Consider the following 14,072-nt stretch of genomic DNA (forward strand, 5'->3'; position numbering starts at 1 on the left):
TTTAGAGCTTGGGTAGTATTTTCACCCAAAAAGGGTAGATTCAGTTACGAGATCATGAGCTGTAGTAGTGATAGTGCCCAGAGTTAGAGAAAAGTATGCAGAGGTATAGAGATCTATAAAAGGGAGATAGTGATGGGGCATATTATGTTATTATAGTCATGCACCCAGTAAGTTGTTGATGAGGAGTTTTCCCTTATGGGTAGACTAAGAAGTGATGAGTTTTGAAGATTCCAACATAGGAGGTAGAGTGTGTTGTAGCTAGAAAGGAGTTTGTGGATAAGTGTCATAATTCCACATGAACGCTATGATTTGAGTTATAAATTTTAAAAATCTTTTTAAAGCCAACACCTGAATTCTTAAACTAAGTTTTGAGAAAGTAAAGATGAGTTTTGAGAAAAGAGTTTCATAAAACATGACAAGTATGACAATCTAGTATCCCATCAATGTATGAGCAGTATGGTATCTAGACATACCATAATTGTTTTGCAGTCTGACTTCCTGAGTCATCAATGATCGTATTATAATATGATTTTGAAATGTTTTTGAGAAAGAGCTGAGTTGAGTTCATTTTAATTAAAATGATATATGAGAACTAAGTATTCCTAAAAGTAAATGTTTTCACATTTAAGATGAGAGGAAACTGACATTTCCCAAAGAGTTTTGAGCAGTTTGAGTGTCACGCCTCGAAGCTACCCTAATGAGTCGGGCGACTTGCTGGTGCAGCTGAAGTTTTTGACTGAGCTCTACCATTATTGCCTCCTTGACCCTATTTAGAAGGACAATCTTACAACCAGTGACCAGACTGAACATAGTCAAAACATCCTTCCTTTCCCGCAAAACACTTGACCAGATGGTTCTTACCACACTTTGGAAAAGTTGGGTAGGTTCTGGTGCTAGAAGCACTCCCCTGCGACTTAGAGACTGTTGCCTTACCTTTATGATAATTTCAGAACTTGGAGGAAGGAACACTAGCTGTTGAAGGTGTTGGAGCTGAAGACTGTTGCTGGAACTGCGAGCGATTTCCACTACCCGATTTCAATTGAGAATACTCATAGTTGCCTGTTCTAGCCTTCTTATTCTCCTTAGCTTGTTCCTTAAGCTTATCTCCCTCAACATGTTAAGCATGAGTCATGAGCCTAGAAATGTTCATATATTCCAGCAACATAGCATTTCTACACTCTGTTTTCACTAAGTGAGATACCCCATATAGGAACTTGTTCATTTAAGCCTTGGAATCGGCAACCATGTGGGGAGCATACCTGGAGAGTTGGGTAAACTTGAGTCCATACTCTTGGATTGTTATACTACCCTGCCTCAAATTCATAAACTCTTGTGCTTTTGCCTCTCTTAACTCCCTCGGGAAGAACCTGTCCAGAAAAACTTCACTAAAGCATTTCCAAGTGATAGGAGCTGCATTTGTACCCCTATTCTCTTTCCACTAAATATACCATATGTGAGTTACATTCTTAAGTTGATAGGATGCCAACTCCACCCTATCATTACATGTCACCTACATCACTGCAAAGATCTTCTTGACCTCATATATGAAGATTTGGGGATCCTCACAAAAATATGATCCTAAGAACTCAGGAGGATTCATCCTTACAAAATCTGGAACCCTGTCTGCCACTTATACACCACTAGCATTCGCAGGAACTGGAGCCTGCTGGTTGTTCTGGTTAGTCACACTTTGAGCCAAAAGTTTGATAGCATTTTGAAATTTAGCATTCGAAACTTTCTGATCTGGGACCGGAGAAGATGCGTTAGCATTGCGTGCATTCTCATTCCTTCCATAAGCTCTATGAGGAGACATTATCTGAAAATGTATAAAGAAAGATTTTGATCGAGGAAATTTGATCATACCTCACACACGATAAGAGTAGCAAGAAATGAAGTTTTCCTAAAACACTTCCTAGCCTCCCTCTCATTAGATGTGGTGAACTTCAGACCCATGAAAAGGATTCTACTTAGTGCGGCTTTTTAGACATCATAGGAATTCTAAACTTAATGCTCTGATAACAAGTTTTTCACGCTCCAAAGCTACCCCCAGGATGCGGACACGGGACCTAAGATCACGGATGACACCAAGCTAACCCTACTGGCATATGATAAGAATACTAAATAAACTGAAGTAAAGAAATATTGTACGGAAGCTAAATCATCAAGTAAACTGAAATGATGGGGAATGCCTATATACTAAATATAGATATATGAAACTGAGAGTTTAAGCAACAACTAAAATGTCAAACTCTAATACTATAGCTGAATCTAACTATGTCTGAAAATAGCCTCTCACTGACTAAAAGGGCTGGGACATGCCACAGCTAAATCTAGCAAAACTAAAATGAAAATTGAAAGAAAAGAAAGACAACCGTATCAACAGTCCTCAAAGAATGAGGACTCACCATTGAAGCTGTTGCACTGAAGATCGAGAATCGATCTAAGCATGATCTAGAAGCTTAGAACCTGAACCTACATCAGGGGAAGATGTATGCGTCAGTACTTGAAAGGTACTGAGCATGAGGGATAGAGTAAAGCTGAACATTAATCATAACAGAATCAAAACATATATCTTAGCAATGATAAGAGATAGATACGATAGTAAACTGAGAATACTGAACATGAAATGATTGAATGCAATGACCATGTTTATAACATGCTGAATCTGAAATGTGAACTAAAACTGATAACCGGGTCAATGCACTAGAATCTGACTATAAGGGAGCTAATAATAACCGACATAAAAACCACATGAGCTAAAAGTGAAGTCCGATGTATAGGCCACATTATACTCGGCCAAAGTTATAGAGGCATGACTGGCGTGATCACTAAAATGATCCCCATAGAGGGATTCACAACCTACGGGGAACGTAGTTCTGGGACTTGAGGGTCACTGACCCTAGTCCACTCAGTATTAAGCTTCTTCCAATTAGAATGATAAGCAATGTTATTACTGAAATGCTGAAGTATTGGATAGCTCAATTACTAACATGCAAACTCTCAGAATGTAACAGTTATGACTAATAATATGACATTCGTAAACTGAATCATGTGTATATCTGAATAATCTAAATAAGCTGATGTAGCATGCATAATTCATGAACTAACGAATATATACAACTAGGGTTCTGAATATCATACGGAAAACTGAGCAATAACATGATAATCTGATTTGGATCATTCTAACAGCTAAAACCCAACAATTTCTAATATTCAAGAAACCCAAGGTCTAGACAATATTAAGGGAATCAAGATTCTGACTGAAATCTAGGGACCTAATGGGTGAAAGGAACCCACTAGTGAAATCCCACACATCTGGTGAAGAATTCCATAGAGAAGTCTTTCGATATCTGGATACAATTAAAGGAAACCTTGTTGCGTTCTTAGAAAGCTTTGATCGACTCTTTCTCTTCTCTGGTTCTATGTTTGATCAATTATTTCGAGAAAGAATTGACTAAGGTTGGTTCTAATTATTTTACTAAGCTAAAACTAACAAAAACCACATAGTTTAGGGGTTAAGCAATGTAGTTTAGGGGTCCAACGCATACGGAAAGACCAAATGATCCCTGACTTAAAAGCTGTCGAGGCCATTGACGGACCAGATCAATGGACCGTGGCAGGACCGATGGTCAGTGTTGGTCAACCGTCATTTGACGTCTGGGGCTGAAAATTGAGGGTTTGATCTATGGTCCTGGACCACGGACCGTGGCCTAACCTACGGTCTGTGGGTCCGTCCATGGGTCGACACTTAGACGAATTTCTAGGAGGTTCTGGGGAAGGGTCGCATGTGATGAACTAAGGATCACTAGAATGGACTGTAGGTCACCCTACGTTCCGTGGGTGGTGCCTGTTGATGCCACCTGCAACTTCTGAAATTAGCATCTGTTCTATTTTAGGATATGAGGTGTTACATTATCTCCCATTTTGGAACATTCGACCTTGAATAAATATTAAACTAGATGAGTAACGAGGGAAAGAGTTGCAAACCCTACCACTAAGTACTAGAGACTGGGGAAAGAGCTGCAAACTCTACCACTAAGTACTAGAGACTGATTTATGACTGAACTAAGTTCCAAGAACATGCAAGTATGCTGAAAATGCAAGTACAAACTGAAAGATCATGATACTAAGACTAAAACTATGCATGAATGAGGAACTATTACCTCAAGCTGGAATGGAATCAGAAGGAAAGAGATGAGGATACTTGGCCTTCATGGCAGCTTCTGCTTCCCACGTAGCTTCCACTACGGACTGACTCCTCCACAAAACATTAATTAAAGTGACTTCCTTGTTTCTCAACCTTCGAACCTAACGATTAAGGATTTCAACTAGGACCTCTTCATAAGTGAGACTATCCGTCACATCCACACTTTCTAAAGGTACAATAGATACTGGATCATCCACACACTTCTTCAACAATGAAATGTGAAAATCCGAATGCACTGTTGCTAGTTCTGTTGGCAACTCTACCTCATATGCCACATTACAAACTTTTTTCAGAATCTTGTAAGGGCCTACATATCTAGGACTAAGCTTCCCTTTTCTTGCCAAATCTCATCACCCCCTTCATAGGTGATACTTTCAAAAAACCCAATCATCAACTTGGAACTCTAATTCCCTTCTCCTTACATCTGCATAGGACTTCTGGCGACTCTGGGCTGTCTTAAGTCTATATGTAATGAGTTGCACTTTCTCCATAGCATCATGAACAGAATCTAGACCTATCAAGGCTACTTCACCTACTTCAAACAAACCAACTGGAGATCTACATCTACGCACACACAATGCATCATAAGGGGCCATCTGAATGCTGGAATATTAACTATTATTGTAGACGAACTCTATAAGAGGAAGGCGATCATCCCAACTACCCTTGAAATCGATCACACAAGCTCTTAACATGTCCTCCATGGTATGAATGGTACGCTCTGCCTGCCTATCCGTCTGGGGATGAAATGCCGTGCTAAGATTTACTTAAGTACCAAAACCTTTCTGAAATGACTTCTAGAAATGAGAGTAAACTAAGGACCTCTATCTGAGATGATAGACAAAGGAACCCCATGCAACCTAACTATCTCATTAATGTAAAGCCTTGCGTAGTCCTCCACCGAATGTGTAGTTTTACCAGCCAAAATGCACGCAGATTAGTGACTCTATCAACTATTGCCCAAATGGAGTCGTGTTGTCTACGAGTACGAGGTAAACTTGTGATGAAGTCCATGTTTATCACTTCCCACTTCCTAGTAGGAATATTTATCTCTTGGGTCATACCTCCTGGTTCCTGATGTTCTACTTTCACTTGCTGGTAATTAGGGCACTTAGCCACAAAATCTGCTATATCCCCTTTCATACCATCCCACCAAAAGACTTCTCACTGATCACGGTACATCTTAGTGGCACCTAGATGAATAGAGTATTCAAAGTTATGGGCTTCTGCAAGACTCTGCTGTCTCAACTCACCCACCTTAGGAACACATAATCGACTTTGATAGCGAAACACACCATTTCTCCCTTGGGAGAAAACCTCAACCCTCTAATGATGGACTACACCCTTTAGTTAAAGCAATATCAGATCACTGTCTTGCTTTTCCTTAACCTCTGCTACCAATGAAGTTTCTGACCCATTTTTAACTGTTACCCCACCATCTGATATGTTGATAAGACGAACTCCTAAATGAGCAAGTCTGTGAACATACTTTTCTAGTTCCTTTCTTTCTTCCTCAACATGTACTACACTACCTATAGATAGTCTACTAAGAGCATCTGCCAGTACATTGACCTTAGTAATGCACACTCATGTGATAGTCCTTGAGGAACTCAAGCCATCTCCTCTGGCGAAGATTCAACTCTTTCTGGGTGAACACATACTGAAGGCTCTTATGGTCTGTGAAAACATCTACGTGAACACCATCCAAGTAATGTCTCCAAATCTTAAGTGCAGACACCACTGCTGCAAGCTCGAGATCATGAGTTGGATAGTTCTTCTCATGAACCTTAAGATGTCTAGAAGCATAAGCTATAACCTTACCTCGCTGCATCAACACACAACCTAGGCCGACTCTAGATGCATCACAATAGATCACATAACCATATGAACCCTTTGATAAAGATAAAACTGGAATTCTAGTCAACCTAGTTTTCAGTTCAGCAAAGTTTTTCTCACAGTTATCTGACCACTGAAACTTGACCTTTTATTGAGTCAACTTAGTCAATGAAGAGGCTATGGATGAAAATCCTTCCACGAACCTTCTGTAATAACATGCCAAACCTAAGAAACTTCTGATATCTATAGGAGAGGTAGGTCTAGGCCATTGTTTCACTGATTCTATCTTCTTAGAATCCACTCGGATCCCTTCACTAGACACATTATGCCAAATGAAAGCGACAGATTGCAACTAAAACTCACATTTGATAACTGGCAATCTATGAGTGTTGGCAGAACAACCCTCAAATGATTCACATGTTCTTCCTCATTCCTAGAGTAAATGAGGATATCATCAATAAAGGCAATAATGAACAAGTCCAAATACTACTTGAGCACTCTGTTAATCAGATCCATGAAAGTTGAAGGAGCATTGGTTAGTCCAAATGACATAACTACAAATTCATAATGACCATACCGAGTTCTGAAGCCTATTTTCAGGATGTCAATATCTCTGACTCTGAGCCGATGATAACTAGATCTTAGGTCTATCTTTGAGAATTGACTAGCACCGTGAAGTTGGTCAAACAAGTCATAAATCCGGGGGATGGGATACTTATTCTTGATTGTGACTTTGTTCAACTGCCTATAGTCTATGCACATTCAGAGAGAACCATCATTCTTCTTCACCAACAACACTGGTGCACCCCATGGGGAAATACTGGGTCTGAAGAAGTCCTTATCTAGAAGGTTTTTCAACTTCTCTTTCAATTCCTTAAGTATAGTTGGAGACATTCTGTAAGGAGGAATAGAAATAGGCTGGTTATCTGAAGGAGATCAATTCTACTGCCCTTCCATTCTAGGATGTCTAGAAACTTAAAAAATGAAATGATGCTAGTTCTACAATCGACTGAGGCATAATAGGAATGTACCCAATCCATGCCTAGAATGATATCAAAGTCTAACATTTCTAACTCTACAAGATCTGCTGAGGTGACTTTCTAACAGACTGTGACAGGGCAATTTCTGTATACCTGTCTAGCTATAACTGGGTCACCGACTGGAGTAAAGATTGAGAAGGGTTCTGAGAGAATTTCTGGACTATCATTGAAGTTGAATGCTATATAAGGAGTTAAAAAGGAAAGAGTAACCCCTGGATCTAACAATACATAAACATCTAAGTCAAAGACTCGTAACGTACCACTAACTACATCAGGAGAATCTTCCTGATCCTGGCGAACCTAGAGAGCATACAACCTGTTTTGGCGCTGACTGCCACCTCTACCAGATGAGTTACCCTGCTGAGTTGGGCGACCTGCTGGTGCTGTTGAAGTTTTGGACTAAGCTCTACCATTATTGCCTCTTTGACCTTGTTTAGAAGGACAATCTTTCAACCTGTGATCAGACTGACCACACCTAAAGCATCCTTCCTTTCCTGCAAGACACTGCCCCGGATGGTTCTTACCACACTTTGGACAAGTTGGGTAGGTTCTAGTGCCTGAAACACTCCCCTGCGACTTAGAGCCTCGTGCCCTACCTTTCTGATCATTTTGGAACTTTGAGAATGGAACACTAGCTGATGAATGTGCTGGATCTAAAGACTTTTGCTGAAACTGTGAGCGATTTCCAACACCCGATTTCTGTTGAGAATACTCATAGTTGCCTGTTCTAGCCTTCATATTCTCCTTACCCTGTCCCTTAAACTTATCTCCCTCAACCTGCTGAGCATGAGTCATGAACCTAGAGATGTTCATATTTTCGAGCAACATAACATTTCTACATTGTTTTCACTAAGTCGAATACCCCATATAGGAACTTGTTCATTTGAGCCCTGGAATCGGCAACCATGTGAGGAGCATACCTTGAGAGTTGGGTGAACTTGAGTCCATAATCTTGGACTGTCATACTTCCCTGCCTCAAATTCATAAACTCTTGTGCTTTTGCCTCTCTTAACTCCTTTGATAAGAACCTGTCCAGAAAAGCTTCACTAAAGAATTTCCAAGTGATAGGAGCTGCATTTGTACCCCTATTCTCTTTCCACTCAGTATACCAGATGTGAGCTACTTTCTTATGCTGATAGGATGCCAACTTTACGCTATCATTACCTGTCACCTGCATCACTGCAAAGATCTTCTTGACCTTATCTATGAAGTTTTGGGCATTCTTACCAATCTGCGATCCTTAGAACTCAGGTGGATTCATCCTTACAAAATCTCTAACCCTGGTTGCCGCTAATCCACCACTAGCATTTGCAGGAAATGGACCTTGCTGGTTGTTCTGGTTAGTCACACTCTGAGCCAAAAGTTGGATAGTGTTCCGAAACTCAGCATTCAAAACTTCCTGATCTAGGACTGGAGGAGCTGCGTTAGCATTGCGTGCATTCGCCTTCCTTCCATAACCTCTATGAGGAGGCATGATCTAAGAATGCATAAAGAACGATTTAGAACGAGGAAATTTGATCATACCTCACACACGATAAGAGTAGCAAGAAATGAAGTTTTCCTAAAACACTTTGTAGCCTCCCTCTCATTAGATGTGGTGCACTTCATACCCATGAAAATGACTCTACTTAGTGTGGATTTTTAGACATCCTAGGACTCTTAAACCTTATGCTCTGATACCAAGTTTGTCAGGCCCCGAAGCTACCACCAGGACGCGAACACGGGACCTAGAATCACGGATGACCACAAGCTAACCATGCTGGCTTATCATAAGCATACTAAATAAACTGAAGTAAAGAAATACTGTACGGAAGCTAAATCATCAAGTAATCTGAAATGACGGGGATAACCCATATACTAAATCTAGATATATGAAACTGAGAGTTTAAACAACCACTAAAAATTCAAACTCTAACACTGTAGATGAATCTAACTATATCTGGAAATAACCTCTAACTGACTAGAAGTGTTGGGACATGCCCAGATAAATCTAGCAAAACTGAAACTAAAACTGAAAGCAAAGAAAGACAATTATATCAACCATCGTCGAAGACTGAGGACTCACCACTAATGCTACTGAACTGAAGATCGGGAACAAATCTATACATGATTTGGAAACTGAGAACCTGTAACTACATCACGAGAAGATGTAGCGTAGAGTATGCGTCAGTACTTGAAAGGTACTAGCATGCATGATAGAGTAAAGCTGAAAAATAATCATAGATGAATCAAAGCAGATAAGTGAGCAATGATAAGAAATAAACATGGTACTAAACTGAGAATATTGAACATGAAATGACTGAATGCAATGACCAAATTTATATCATGTTGAATCTGAAATGTGAACTAACACTGATAACCGGCTCAATGCCCTAGAATATGACTATAAGGGAGCTACTAATAACAGACATAAAACCACATGAGCTAAATGTGAAGTCTGATGTATATGCCCCAACGAGAGGACCCAATATACCCGACCAAAGGTATAGAGGCATGACTAGCGTGATCACTAAAATGATTCCCATAAAGGGGACTTACAACCTAAGGGGAACGTTTTTCTAGGACTTCAAGGTGACTGACCCTAGTCTACTTGGTATTAATATTTTCCCAATTAGAATGTAAATAAGCAACGTTATTAATGAAATGCTGAAGTACTGTATAGCTCAATTACTGCATGCAAACTCTGAGAATGTAAAAATTATGAATGATAATATGACATTCGTAAATTGAATCATGTGTATATCTGAATAATCTGACCTAGCATGCATAATTCATGAACTAACAAGTATATACAACTAGGGTTCTGAATATACACGGGAAATTGAGCAATAACATGATAATCTGATTTGGATCATTCTAACAGCGAAAACCCAACAATTTCTAACATTCAAGAAACCCTAGGTTTAGATATTATTAAGGGAATGAAGATTCTGACTGAAATCTAGGGACCTAATGGGTGAAAGGAAACCACTATTGAAATTCCGCATACCTGGTGCAGAATTCCACAGAGAAATCTTTTGATTTGGGGCTAGAATCGAAGGAAATTTTTTTGCGTTCTTAGAAAGCTTTGGTCGATTGTTTCCCCTCTCTAGTTCTAAGTTTGATCGATTACTTTGAGAAGGAATTAACTTAGGTAGGTTCTAATTAGTGTACTAGGCTAAAAATTACCAAAACCACGTAGTTTAGGGGTTAAACGACCTAGTTTAGGGGTCCAACGCATAAGGAAAAGACCAAATGACCCAACTTAAAAGTTGTTGGGGACACCGACAGACCATGGTGGACCGACAGTTCATGGTGGTCAACCGTCGTTCGACGTCTGGGGCTAAAAATTGATAGTCTGACCTACGATCCTGGACCACAGACCGTGGCATGATTTATGGTCCGTGGGTTGACAATTAGATGAATTTGTGGGAGGTTCTAGGGAAAGGTCACAGGTGGTGAACCACGGACCACCACAATAGACTGTGGGTCACACTACGGTCCGTGGGTGGTGCCCGCCAGTGCCACTAACAACTTCTGAAATCGGCATTTGGTCTGTTTTAGGATACGGGATGTTACATTGAGTACCATCTCTTTTAACAGAAATAATTTTGAGTAATAATCAAAAACCACAGAAAGCTTTATGTTTCTAAACATATGTAGTATATTTTGGGAGTAGTATTGATCATCGATATGGGGGAGAGTTCAGATAACTCACAACCACCATAAACCATGTAGCCAACGTGGGTAGAAAAGGTCATAACTTTTAGATAATTCCTTCATGCTTTTTAGCATAGACTAGTGGATCCACTTAGTGAGTAGGTCTTATACCTTGGCAAAGTATAGGACAGTTCTAGCAGCGTTGGAGAGACACTGTATCATCACATAGCTCATAGAGATATCTTGTATTCTTATATACACATAGTTTATTTCATATCTTTATATACAAACATAGTTTATATTGTATCCTTGCATACAAATTGAGTATATTGTATTCTTAAATACATTGAGTTGTTTTCTACCATTTTTAAAGCTTTCCATTTATTGCATTTCTTATTGTTGCTTCATACTAAGTGGAGTATCCAGAGCTTGAGTACCAAGAGTCGAGTGTCTTATTATTGAGTTGAGCCTTGTTTCATTGAGTTGAAAATCATATTGTTGACTTGAGCCTTATTTCACTGAGTTGAATGTCTTAAATATTGAGTTGACCATTATTTCATTGACTTGAATATTTTATATTTGAGTTGAGTATCTTATTCCTGAGTTTAGTTAGTTGAGAAGAGGTAAGTATGTTTCCTTTTTATCAGGTTCAAGCATATGTTATGCCTTATAATTCCCCTTACATGCTCGTACATTCCACGTACTGTGTCATTTGGCCTGTATCATTTCATTATGCAGATACAGGAATTCTAGGTCATCAACAGGCGCTTCGTTGATACCACATGCAGTTTGAGTTAGATATGGTGAGCCTCCTTGCTTCCGGAGGGTTCTACTTTTACTTTCATTTATATCAGTTGTTAGGATGTCGTGGGTCTTGTCCCGCCTTCCATCTTTGTCAGTTAGAGGCTTCATTGATAGAAAGTAGAGTTTGACAAGTTTGTTTCAATTATCTTATTAAATGTTTTAAGGACTTGAGTTGCCTATTGTTGTCTAGTTGAATATTCCATTTATATTCAAAGTAAATTATTTGAGTTAAAGCTTTATATTTGAGTTTCAGGAATTTTATTATGTTTTAAGTTTTGTATTCTTGAGTTAGTCTTCCGCTTGTAGTAAGCCAGGATGAGGGTTCGCTTGGGGACCTGCAATGGTTCTCGAGTGCCAGCCACATCTAGGGTGTAGGCTCAGGTCGTGACATTTAAACACTTCCCACTCTATGAGACCCGCTCCTACCGGCCTATTTCTCTTCCATTGAGTATACAAACTTGTTAAGCGGCTAACTCCTCTTTCTCTACCAAAGTCACCCCAATGACATAAAGTATTTTATAGATCTCCTCCATATATTCTTGAGGATCCTCTCCCACTTTGGAACCAAGAAACTCAAGTGGGTTAATTCTTGCAAAATTCCTCAATCTAGAAGCCGCAGAATTCATATTAGAGTTCACACGAGTCCCAATATCTCTATTGTCCTAAGCTGTCACCGCTCGAAATTGAGTAGTCAAATATTGAGCTTGAGTCGTCATAACTTGGGCCAACATTTGAAAAACTGACCTAACCTCCATGTCCGACATAGCCGAAGCATTAATCGTAGCTTGATTAGCTTGAGGAGGAGCTTCTTCATTCACATTGTCACCCTCCATTCTTCCTACGTTATCCCTTTGTGTATTCATTTCCTGAAGATACAAGAGAAGGATTAAGAGAGGGACTTTTATAGAGTTAAACTCTAAGGCACGACTCAAGAATAATGAAAGAAGTGACATTTCCTAAACATTTTATAGCCTCTTATTCATAAGTGTGGCACGCTTCACACTCATGAACAAGACTCTACTAGACGTGGCTTATGAGACATCATTAAAGAATCATTCTAAACCTTGTGCTCTGATTACCAAGTTGTCACAACCCAAGGGTACCCCCAGATATAATATGGCGTACTTGACCCCGAAGGGGTCTCATACAAGCCCTTAGCTAATCATAACATAATGCATTAAAACAATAAGAGTAAAAATGCATTGAAGTCCAAAAGAATCTTTATACAAGAAAGCGGAAGTCTAGACTTTTCTCAATTAGCCATCTATTACAATAGTCCAAATGAAAAGGGACATAGCCCATACAACATAGTTCGAAATGAAATACTAGAAATGAAACTCAAAGTGAATCTCCCGTCCTCGAATCATGAGGACTCACCACAAGCAAGGAGAATAGTCAAATCCAAGCTTGAACTAAATGATAACCGCCTTAAGAAACAGACCCTACACTTTGGGAAAAATGTAGACGACATGGGTTAGTACAAAAATGCACTAAGTATGATAGCCATGCACAAAATCATGAAAACATGCTAAAAAGGGTATTTTAGTTGAATGCATGCCATTTACTAGTTTAAAACATCATTTTGAAGATAATGGAAGAGCATAAGTCATAAGCATAAACAACTCATATATCATCATATCATACTAGGAAGATACCATAAATACCCTCAAAGCATACTTGTGCAATGCGTGAATAAGATCCCATAATCCACCCACACTAAGTAAAGCCTCTTGAGTAATCATAGTTCATAATTCATATTCTTGTTCATACTAATATAAAGGGAGATTAGTGTTAACCGACATAGACCATGTGAGCTTACCATGGAGTCTGATGTCTACCCCACACCGAAAAGGGGTTGTACTATTTGCCTAAGGTAGAACCATACTCTTAGCTTAGGTAGATCCACTAGCTAAAAACCTATGTGGGCACATAGTTATGGGATAGGGAGATTACTACTAGAAACTCGGACTCTACTAAGGTATAAGGTTTTCATCTCATGAGATACATACTTTGGGAACCCTCACTCAACTATGGTAGAAAGAACCCATTTGGAAAGTCAGACTCAACTAGTGTAGAAGCTTTCATCTCATATTCATATCCACTCGGTGCTAAGCATTAATTCCCATAAATTACATTTTAAGTCTTGATCTAAGTGAATATTCATAGAAATGTGTCTTGACACTCAATCCAACATAACTCATATTAAAGCTCATAGATTCAATAGGGGAGACTAATCTTCCAACCAGAGAATCACTACATGTGACAAACCTTTCACATCATATCATATTCATACATAAGTGTGTACGTGAGGATAATAATCTAGAATTACTATATTAGACAGGGATAATAATATGATTCAATTAATCAATTCACAAATCTATAATATTCTACTTGCATCAATCAATACCCACATTTTGAGATCCAATTTTGGAAAATAGGGGAATTCAACATATGGCCATATAAAATCATCAATTTATCCATAATAAATCATAATTCAATCATTAAAACGAATTTGAAAGGAATCCATGAGATTTAACTTAAACCCT

The sequence above is a fragment of the Solanum tuberosum genome, unplaced genomic scaffold (genome assembly GCF_000226075.1).
Source record: "Solanum tuberosum cultivar DM 1-3 516 R44 unplaced genomic scaffold, SolTub_3.0 scf00195, whole genome shotgun sequence".
Taxonomy (NCBI): domain Eukaryota; kingdom Viridiplantae; phylum Streptophyta; class Magnoliopsida; order Solanales; family Solanaceae; genus Solanum; species Solanum tuberosum.